The sequence below is a fragment of the Marmota monax genome, unplaced genomic scaffold, assembly GCF_021218885.2.
Source record: "Marmota monax isolate L192 unplaced genomic scaffold, Marmota_monax_Labrador192_F-V1.1 WCK01_AAM20220418_F8-fsc00021, whole genome shotgun sequence".
Lineage (NCBI taxonomy): Eukaryota > Metazoa > Chordata > Mammalia > Rodentia > Sciuridae > Marmota > Marmota monax.
The window spans coordinates 15801175-15813278 of NW_026695228.1; the positions used below are offsets into that span (position 1 = coordinate 15801175).

General features: G+C 37.3%; 1 protein-coding gene across 1 annotated transcript in view; it reads right to left on the minus strand.

Moving 5' to 3' along the window:
• The window catches only part of Ano10 (anoctamin 10), a 191851-nt gene that overhangs the window by 59580 nt on the left and 120167 nt on the right, over positions 1 to 12104 (minus strand). The window lies entirely within an intron of this gene.

Genomic DNA, 12104 nt, shown 5'->3' on the forward strand with positions numbered 1-12104 from the left:
CCCTTCGTGTCTGGTGCAATTTCTTTCATGACATGATAACCACAAATATTGATTAAATGATTGATGATAACTGATTGTAACCTTATGCTGCTGACTCCACATATAGAAGGATCAATACTGAGAAATGTAACGTGTTTCCATGAAAATATAGAAAATCTAAAACCTGGCTGTTGTTTCCCTTCTACATTAGCATCATGACCAGTTCTCTATTATATAATGATGTGAGATTTAAAATTAACCCAAAGATATTGCTTCTATTGGCAACCGTGCTCTTCAGACATCTAGCTTCAACTTATTGATGCTTCTCCAAACCTAGCATCACCTGTGATCTAGGATCCACACCCACAGATATCTGAGCAATCAAAAGAATAAAGCATCTGTGATGACAGCATGAATTACAAAACATTAACTGCTATGTACTTTTAAAAGTAAGAAATAATTAAAAGGCATTAAGAAAATCAATGAAGGAGACAGATTATCCTTCAAGAAATGTTACACAATCAACAGAAAAAGAAGACAGTTAAAAAAAATTAAATGAATTCTTTACTGTGACATTATCAAAAGAAGGATGAGGAATAAATAGTAAGTAGATAACTCCTGGGAGAAGCATGACATGGGAAATGCCACAACAAGCAATAATTCAATCAGAAGACTGGTCAGGCCAGGCAAGAGGTCTGGAGTGGACCAGGGTTAGGCAGGTCCTGCCCACCATGACCAAGGGTGACACTGGAACATGCTGAGGGATCAAGAGCAGGAAAACTAGATGGTACAGCCTAGATCAGATGATATCAAATACTGTATTTCTGAACTGAATGAATTCAATTAACAAGAACCTGGATATAATCTACAGAGAATAAACAATTAAGAAAAGGCTATGCTGCACCATTATTTTATTCTATTAGAGTACTGAGGTATAATTTAATGTAAGATGTTCTCTTCAGTTGACATATCAAATAAGAAATAAATAATTTAGTAGATTAAAAAAAGTCTTTCATATTTTTCAGAAACTGGGTGGCCTTAGGTTGCCAAAGCCCCATGAAGACCACGTCACTGCCCCCTTTCCATCTCTCCTAACAAATCTGTACCCATTTCCTCTTCCTCAGCGTCTTGGTGGGAATTGGTTTAAAAAACAAAACAAAACAAAATGATCCTGCTGAGGAAGAACACGCTTCCCTTGGGCAAGCCATCTGGAAGGTGTGCTCAGACTGGCTATCTGACTGAGCAAGGCTGCCACAGACCTTAGTGACATGGTTTCCATAGGAACTATTTACAACTCTCATGAACTAAAACAGCTGGCACTGATTTGGCAATATTAATTCAAACATGAGAGCACTGAAACTGATTTAAGTACATATATCAACATACTTTTATGATTAATTCTCTATAATTTATTTTCTTAAAATGTCTCCACAGTGGTTTTCTTTGGATGGTGGCATGCGTGATCTCTCTATCCTTAGACTTTAATGAACATGCATTAATATGAGGGGAAACTTTATGTAAAAAGATAACACAGGAATTCCTCCCTTAATAAATAAATTATATATGCCCTGCCAGGCTCCTAACTCTATATAGTCACTATTACCTACCTGCCCAGTAAACAGACCAAAACAAGACAACCTACAGAGAATCCAGCTTTTATATATGGAGTACAAGAATAAAAGCTGAATGAAGTGGTCACTTCATACTTATTCAAGTATGTAGAGAACACTTATGTAGGGACAGAAGCTAAGATGTGGCTGCCATCCACCACTTTCTAACCTCCCCCTATCTATCATTTTGATTCCCACCCCCTACTTTGCTATACTTCCAGAAATTCCACCAATTATAAGTAGAACTACATATTTGTTTTAATACACATCATTTTTAAAAAGTGAAAAACACCACTGGGAAGGCCAAGGAATGTCAACTGTTCACAGACACTGGTTAATTAATTTAATTAGTCAGAGCTAGCAAATCCCTTCTCGATGTCCACCTCATCCTCACTCTTGGCAAATAGCACTGAATGCCTGGGACTGTGGTGAGGGAGACACATGCAGCTTCAGTGGCACAGGGATGACTTTGAGGAAAAGGGGCAAAGAGAAGAAGAAAGAATCCAATGTGGCTCCATAGTCCGGAGAGGTAAATCAGACCCTCCATATCCTGCTAACTGGTATCTTTTATCCAAGATCCAGAATTCAAGTCATTATGATGGATTAAGTAAGTTTTGTAGTCTAGACTTGAAACCTAAATAACATTTACAGCAAAAGCTCAACTTTTAAAATTGTTTATATTTTTGTATATTTTCCACACTGCTACTCTGTTTCAAGGCTGGGAACTGTTTTATGCTAACTGATCAAGGAAAAAAAATGTAAAAAGCATTTTAGCTATTTTGACTTATTTTTTTAAATAAAAGAAAACTTAAGTTGAAATAACAACTGCTCAAATTTGAAGAAAAACATACTCAAAATGAATAAGTTAGTAGGGTAGAAGGAGCTTAGCTATGAAAACCAATGATATTTCATAGGTCATAATTGTGATTATTCAATAACAATCTGCTTTTAAAATAAAACTCACAAAATTATATCCTAAACAAAGTAAAGAAGAAAAGAAATACTGAAGGGGAAGGGAGGGAGATGGGCAGAATTTTAAAACTAATAAATACAAAAAAGTTGGCTCCCTTCAAAAGTTTCATTAAGCATGATTTTAGGGTATCTTAGTTGGAAAAATACAAAGAATAGGACATACAAAATTGGCATTAGTGCTAAAGACTTCCTGGTGCCAGTGACAAAGTATTTAGCCCTCAGCCCATTGCTCACCTCTGGTCACTACAGGACTGTTGAACACTGGGAATCTAGTGCCACGTGCACAAACAGTGAGTGAAATCATTTTATTTTACAAAAACTAGAAAATTCGTTATATGGTTGGAAGTAGTAGCTGTGTTTTGTAGTGGCATGTCTTAAAGCCAATCTCTTCTGAAATAAAAATGTAAACTAGAGTTGAATTCTTAGAATTCTGAAAAGCTAATCTGATTCTTGCAGTGGCATATCTGCAGCATTATCTCTTTGCATTCAGAATCCAGCCTCAACTGAACAACAGAAACTCCTTCAGAAAGAGTCCTCTGCTGATTACCAGACAAATTATATGTCCAAATACATTTATGAATATGACCAGTGGGGCAGAGATAGTAAATATTATGGAATTAGGATTTTACGAAAATAACCTCAGGAATTTTCATTTTAAGGTAGTAGACTGCTAAACATATATATCTACCTCTTCCCAAGGGTTCCCTGAAATGATAGAAAAAAATATATATATATACATATATATATATATATATATATATATATATTTTTTTTTTTTTTTTTTTTTTTAAAAGGATCAAGACTGAATGATGAGAAGTTGACAAAACTTCTGAGGAGAGGACCAATGATGGGGATGGAAAATGCTGATTAAGTCTTCTGAGACAAAAGCAGGTTCTTTCCCAAAGAAGCCCTAGAGAGGGGACAATATCAGATTTGCCCACACCCCCCCCCCAAAGGAAAAGATTGTGCCAAGGAGTCAGTACAAAGTGGATACATTAAAGAACAGCATTCAGAAAAGCTGGGCCCATGTATGATAATAATATAATACTGGGCTGGGGATGTGGCTCAAGCGGTAGCGTGCTTGCCTGGCATGCGTGCGGCCCGGGTTCGATCCTCAGCACCACATACAAACAAAGATGTTGTGTCAGCCAAAAACTAAAAAATAAATATTAAAAAAAATTCTCTCTCTCTTTAAAAAAATAATAATAATATAATACTGAACTGAAAAATTCAACAGCAGGCTTGACCAAGCAGAAGTAAGAATGGGCAAATTCAAAAGACAGGTAATTTGAAATTACTGAGTCACAGGAAAAAGAAAACAATCAAGAAAAAAAAAACAAATGGAAAAAAGTAAAGAAACTTTGATGAGACACTATCAACTGGATAATTCTAGAAGGAGAAGAGAGAAAGAAAGGGGACAGAGCTTATTCAATAATGGTTGAAACTCCCCAAATTTGAGGAAGAAAACATTCAAATTCACAAGGATGAACTCAAAGAGGCCCTTATCAAGACACATTATAACCAAACTATGAAAAATCAAAGACAAAGATGAAATGTTGACAGTGCCAAGAGAAAAGTGACTCATCACATACAAAGGAGCTTCATCAGCAGAGTTCACAGCAGAAACATTACAGGCACAAGGAAATGGGATAATATCTCCAAGTGCTGAAGGGAAAGAATACTACATCTTGAAAAACTGTCATTAGAAGAAATAAATAGATAAACAAAAGAAGATGGCATTCATAACCATTAAATCTGAGTTAAAAGAAATGCTAAAGGGAATCCTTCAAGTTCAAATTCAAAGACACTAGACAGTGAGCGATACAAATGCATATGAAAAATTAAATCTATCCTGTAAAGATAAATATGTAGACAAATACAAAATACTTCAATAATGGTGATTTGTACATCACCTTCAATTTTGGTATTGAATTGAAAAGATAAAAGTAAAAAGTATAAAACAATGGGGACAAAATGTAATTTGTGATGCTAATAATATAAAGTGGCAAGGGGAAGAGGTAAAAAGGCACTGAGTTGTTGACTGAAGTTATTGTCAGTTGTTATCAGATTCATAAGATCAGTTGTTAGCATATCATAAGATGTTTACTGTAATCTCCATGGTCATCACAAAGAAAATACCTGTAGAAAATACAAAAAAAGAAAATAAGAAAGGAACAAACTAAGCCATTACCAGGAAGAGCAGAAGGAGAAAAGGAACTAGCAAAATATAAAAGAAGGTAGCAAGACAGGAAAAGAGGGATAAAATAACTACAAGACATATATAAAAAATTTTGCAACAGTAACAGTAGTCTGTCCTACTGATAATTACTTTAAATGTAAAAAAGACATAGTATGGCTAAATAGATTTAAAAGTAAGATATACTGTATGCTACAAGATGAAAGGATACACATCAGATCAAAGTGAAACAAAGATACTCCATGCAAATGGTAGGCAAAAGAAAGCAGGGGTAATCATACTTACATTAGACAGAATAGACTTTAAGTCAAAAACTATAATAAGTGACAAATGAGGACATCGTGGAAGGGTAAAATTCACCAGGAAGATAGAACAACTATAATACATATGCATCCAGCATCCGAGTAGTCAAATATTGCAGCAAACATTGATAGACTTGAAGGAAGACATGGACAGTAAAACAAGTCAGAGATTTCAATATCCCACTTTCAGTAAGGGATAGTACAGTCAGACACAGATCAGTAAGGAAACAGGGGACTCAAACAATACTATCAACCAATTTGACATAGTAGACATAAATATTCCAATCAATAACTTTGAGTAAACTTCTTCAAGGGTACTCAGAACTTTCTCCAAGATAAATGACATTAGACCACAAAGCAAGTCTTAACAAATTTAGGAAGACTGAAGTTACATCAAGTATCTTTACCAACCACAATGAAATAACACTAGAAATCAAAAGCAAAAGAAAAACTGGAATTTGAGTATGGAAATTAAAACAAAGCAACAAAAATCAATCAATGGGTCAAAAAAGAAAACATAAGGGCAATTAGAATTTTTTTTTCCCAATGTTGGGGATTGAACCCAGGGCCTCATGAATGCTAGGCAAGGGCTCTACCAGTGAGCTGCACTCCCAATTAAGAAACTATCTCAAGACAAATGAAAGCAAAAACATAGCAAAACTAAGAGATGCAGCAAAAGTGGCACTCAGAAGAAAGTTTATAGTAGTAAATACCTACATTTCTTAAATCAGTAACTTAGACTATCTTTTTTTTTTAAGAGAGAGAGAGAGAGAGAGAGAAATTTTTTTAATATTTATTTTTTGGCGGACACAACATCTTTGTATGTGGTGCTGAGGATCGAACCCGGGCCACACGCATGCCAGGCGAGCGCGCTACCGCTTGAGCCACATCCCCAGCCCTTAGACTATCTTAAGAATCTACAAAAGAACTAAAACTAAGGTCCACAGAAGGAAAGAAATAATAAAGATTAGAGAAGAATTAAATAGAGACTAGAAAACCAATTAAAAAACAATAAAACTCAGTTTTTTTAAAGATCAATAAAATTAACTAGACTACTGAAAAAGAGAAAAATCATGTATCAGAATTCACAAATAAAAGAAGAGACATTATAACTGATGCCATAAAAATAAAAAGGATTATGAATCTAACTATGAATAATTATATACTAACAAACTGGATAACCTAGAAGAAATAGATAAATTCCTAGAAACATACAACCTACCATGATAAGATTATGCAGGGAAAAAAATCTGAGCAGAATCATCTATTAAGGAATTTAAATCAGTAATTGTAAATTACCCAACAAAGAAAAGCCCAGGACATTTAAAGAATTAATACTACTTTGAAAAATCTTCCAAAAATCTGAAGAGGAAGAAACACTTCCTAATCATTTTGTAAAGCCAACATTAACATGATATCAATACCAGAGATCTAATAAGAAAACCACAGACCAATATCCTGGATCAGATGAATGCACAATCTTCAACAAAATACAAGCAAACCAAACTCAACAGCACATTCATATATCATGACTGGAATTTATTCCTGGAATGCACAGGTGGAACAACACATGAAAATCAATGAATTTAATATATCATATTAAATGGTATATTAACCACATGATATTTCAATTGATGCAGAAAAAGTATGTGATAAAATTCAATGCCCTTTCATGATTAAAAAAAAACTCAACAAATCAGGAATAGAAATAAACTACCTCTGGATGAAACTTGAGGTTAAGCAAAATTAGCTAAACTAAAAAGGTTAAGGGTCCTATGTTTTCCCTTAGAAGTGAAAGCTAGAGAACAAAAGGAAAAGAAAGTGTCAGGGGGCAGGGATCTCAGAAAAATCAAAGGGAGGTCAGTAGAGGAAAAGATGGGAGGACAGGAAGGAGACAGAAAAGTGCTGGGGAATGATATTGATCAAATTATGTTGTTACATTGTGTGCATGCACAAAATTGTAACGATAAATCCCATCATTATATACAATGTTAGACACCAATTAAAATGTGGAAAGGAAAAAAACCTTAAAAATAAATAAACAAAAGAAAAAAATAAACTACCTCAAAGTAATAAAGACCATATCTGAAAATCTCAGAGCTAACATAATACCCAATGGTGGAAAACTGGAAGCTCTACATCTATGGTCAGGAACAAGGCAAGGATGCCTACTCTTGCCATTTCTATCCAACACATACTGGAAGTTCCAGCCAGAGAAAAATAAATAAAAGATATCCAAATTGGAAAAGGAGTAGTAAAATCACCTTTGTCTGCAGATGACAAGATCCTAAGTGGTAAACACTAATACTGAACACACACACACACACACACACAAATAGAACTAAAATGAATTCAGTAAAGTTGCAAGATACAAAATCAACATGCAAAAATCAGTTGCTTTTCAATACATTAACAATGAACAATCTGAAAAGAAAATTTAGAAAACAATCCCATTTACAACAGCAAAAGACTGAAATACTTAGGAATAAAGAATTTAAAAGACTTCTATGCTGAACACAGCAAAACGCTGACACAAGAAATTAAAGAAGATACAAATAAATTCAAGGGCATCCTGCGTTCTTTATTATAAGACTTAATATTGTGAAAATGCCTGTGCCACCCAAAGTGAGCTATAGGGTCAATGCAATCTCTATCACAGAAGATTCTCTTAGTCTAGAGCTCAAAGGACCTCAGCATATATATTTTAGGCTTTGCAGCCACATAGTCTCTATCACAGCTATGCAACTCTGCCATCCTTGGAGCATGAAAAGCAGTCACAGACAACACTAAACAAATGGGTGCCAATTAGTAATAGGATGATCTGGTCCTTTGGCTGGAGTTTGCAATCCTTTGGCATAAAAGCCTGCACAAGGGCCTGAAAACTCTCCCTAATTATTTTAATCAGTTAACTGACTCAAATGAATATTTATCAAAAGGTGAGAAAGCATTATCCAATTTGTTTCAATAACATAACAAATAGGAAATTTCTCTGGAGTTTAAAAGGAGGCCTCTTGTGGGGTCTGCAACCGCCTGGTAGATTGCCCTGAGAAGATGCCCTCAGGGCAGCACAGCACCAGGGACCTGGTAGACCTTGGAGCCTGGGTTGTCTGCATGCGCTATTTCCCAAGATAAGTGCATAAAGAATTGGGCTTCAAAGGTTAATGGAAAGCTGAAATCTAAGAGAAACATAAAGGAAAAACCACAGTGAGAAAATGTTAGGAGAGTCAAAATAATGAGAGATAAGAGTGCCTGATTACAATAAAACATGAAATGTTTTCTACCTCCTCCTTTATCCCTTCACTTAATTCAACAGTAGCTTGGAAAAAATATGCCCATTAGATCAAATTAATAGAAGGAACAAATTTAAGGGGTTATGAATAAGTTAAAATCTATGACCCATGGGCTCTTCCTTTTAAAAATATAATCTCTACTGTAGGCACCTGCTAACCAAGAGGTTCCAAATAGGTGGAGGACACTGCAGGACACTGTATGATGGGGTTGTCAATTGTCATTGGGGTGAGAAAGTTGGCTTTAAAGGCGTTGGCTACCCCTGTGTCACCAAAGAACACACCTTAAACCTTCTTAAAGCAATTTACATGTGTCAAGTTTGTTTCCCTCCCATTCAGACTCACATTTCATGCACAAAGCAGTTTCTAAGCCAGATGTGATGATGGGAAAAGGAAGTGAGATCTCCAAAGGGTTGTTTTATTTGGAGCTTGCTTTGCTTTTTCAATAATTATTTTGATTACTTGACAAGTAAAACAAAAAACAAGCCACACTTAATAACTGTGTGCCTGGAGATGCTCTGGAAGGCCTGGAAGCAAAGTGATACACTACAATAGTAGCTTAATTTTACTATATGCTCACTTCATTTACTTTAATTAAACCATTAAGTGAGAATTTAAGTCACCTTGGAGAAACACACACCTGTAACCCCTAAACCATTAAGCATAGGCCAGATGTGATGCTCCTGGGGACACCGAGGGCTATGGCTTTGCAAGCAGGCAGAGAGGGTGCACTGATGCCACCTGCCAAATGCTTGGCTCATTAGTAACTGGATCGTCACCTGACACAGCTGTGGTGTTACAGTGAGGATCATGACTGTCCCCAAAGGCCCACCACAGGTTGAAGGCTTGGTCCCCAGTCCATTCCATGGTGCTATTAGAAGGTGGTAAAACCTTTAGAAGGTGGGACCTCATGAGGGGAATTAGCTCACTGGGCAGGCTACTCTTTTAAGGGAAAACTGGGGTCCTGGCCCCTTCTTTTTTCTCAGTTTTCGATTCCTGGCTGCCATGAGGTGAACAGGACTCCTCTGCCATGTACGTATGCCACACCTGTTGTGCTGCCACAGGTCCAAAGCAACAGGGCCAAGGCACCATGGACTGAAACCTCTGAAACCTTGGGCCAAAATAAACATTTCTTCCTTTTAAGTTAGTTTCTCTCACTAACTTACTATTTCTGACTCAGTGATGAAAAGCTGACATGCACATGTCAAGATAAATAGGGTTCAGGAAACTTCAGTGGTGGAGTCTTAACAGGAAATGGATTTGATGCTCCTTTTGAGGTGTAGTCCAGGTCCAGCTGAACTGTCCCTTAACTCTTGGTCTCCCCAAATTCTGTTTATATTATATTCAGATATGCAGGTATGGTGAACACTGGAGGAATCTTTGATGATGAAGTCTCAGAAGGGTAGCAGTGGTGTCCCCAGGGACTGCTACTTCCATACCTGCTCTGCCAGGGATCCTGCCAGACTTGTGCTTCCTTCTCCTCCCCCAGGACACCAGAAACCATATTCCTTTACTCCTAACACACTATACAGCAGTTAAGAAGCTCAACTGAATATATAGAGAAGGAAAGAGAAGATCTTTCACGTAAGGGCAACTTGCTGGACAGTCCTGTCTGTTGCCATGTCAGGAATGTGGAGGTTTTAGAGCTGAAATATTCTCAGGAGATGAAATAAGTTAATGGCTTCAGTGGTGAGTAGACTACATGGCAGGGCTGCCCTAGGCTCTTCATTCTGTATAATGCTGTTTCTACCCACAATATCTTCTGTGGTGCCACTGAATGGATGGTGACCAGGGAGAGCACAATCTGGGTATAGGAACACCTACGCTCAGGTGCCTTCTGGAGAACACAGTGCAGGTTAGTGAGTCATTCAAGCTTGGCTCTCCTCCAGTGATGACTAACATCTGAACTGTGATACCTGATATTTGGTGACTGGTAAAACACAGCTAATCTCTAAAATTACTATGTTGCTATATTGTCAAATAGGTTCATCTTACTACTTTCAACTCAGTTGGAACTTCTAAATTTTAGTAGCAACATTTTAATAGTTATTGTTTAGAAGAAATACGTTATTTCAAAGAATATCTGTGTCCTTCAATGGCACCTCCTAAAAATCAGATGGTACCTATTTATAGATGAGAAAATGGCTCCTCTTGCTTTTGTAAGTCTTCAATCTAAACCAACTCTGACCATTGATATATAAAGAAGTTCTTCTAAAGGTCACAGTGCCACTGCCTACAGTTTTAGGAGAAGTGCTCTAGTTACAATGTACTTCTGTTAAGAACCTGTGACCAGAAATCATGGGCTTTATATCCCTGGCACCAAACTGCACCAAATCAATGGCTTCAGCTGCTTAAGCGGGTGACAAATGACAGGGAAGTCCTAAACTATCATGGGAAACCTAATCTGCAGAGAAGAAAACCCTGGAAGAGTGGGGGTGGGAAAGTACAAGAACTCTGCCTGCCCTACTCTGGACCTTTCCCAGCTGCTGCAACTGACCGATAACGTTTGCTCTGTCACTGAAACATCTGCCTAACAAGTTCCTCTGGAAGCAAGTTGCACATTTACTATTAACTTTAGACTTTGGTTTACTATTTCTGACAAACTTATGTAAAACCAAATAAAGTCTCCTCAAAAAGACTAAGAAGTACTTCTGGTTTGGTCTCCAACACGTAAACAGCTTGGAAGCTACAGCTCCTGTCAATATAAGAAAAAGCTGGACAAAGTGAAAATCAACTATTTTATTGAACCTGCCTACAAGCTGAAGATAAACCACTGATCCCCAGATCTGGAGACAGGTACACTCCAGGGGATACAGCCACCAAGAACTCCTTAGCTGAGGCAGAAGCTGCTGGAGCCACAAAGTCACAGGAACAGGTACATGGCCATATAATTAATTTTGATGAATTGCTGGTGGCTGAATGTGAATCAGCATGAGTGAGAAACTTCTAAAGGAAGCAGGCTTATGGAAGCCCCCCACCCCCAACTTTTATAGGTTTCCCCTGGGAGCCCCACTAGGCTCTCATGGGTCTTGCAGGGAAAAGGGAAGAGAAGCCATCATGGAACACTGCCCAGAGCCTCCCTTGCCAAGGCTTACTTGAGGAGGAGGATTGTATCAGGGCAGATTCTGAAACTCAATTCCAGCTAGAAGAAGCCTCTCCACCCTGTTTTATCTGTTGAGAGTGAGGGGAAGGATGAAGTCAACAGTTGCCAGGGGTGACAGCTTCAAGAGGGTTGACTGGGAGTCATGCATCCAGGAAAAATAGGAGTGGACACTGGAATAAAGTTCTACCACTGGAAGCATAGATGTGGCAGCCACAGTACTGAAACATAGCCCACTAAAAGATAGGTTTAATCAGATTATAGAATGCATCCCCTCCAACACCTCACCACACCAACAGGGCTGCAGAATAGTAACAATGGATTACAGCTGAGAGCTGCAAAAGATGATTACTGTAAGAGGGGGTAACTCTAAGAAACAATCTAAAGGAAGATGCCAGAATTTAAAAAACACTATAAAAGAAATGAAGAATGCTTTTGATAGGCTCATCAGTAGACTAGATACAGTCAAGGAAAATCAGTGCTCTTGAAGACAGTTCAAAAGAAGCTTCCAAAACAGAAATGCAAAGAGAAAAATAATGTAACAATGATAACCACGACAATATAAAAGAACAACTGTGCAACCTATCAAAAGGTATAATATATGCTTAATTTTAATAACAGAAGAAGAACAGAGAGAATGGAACAGGAGAAATACTT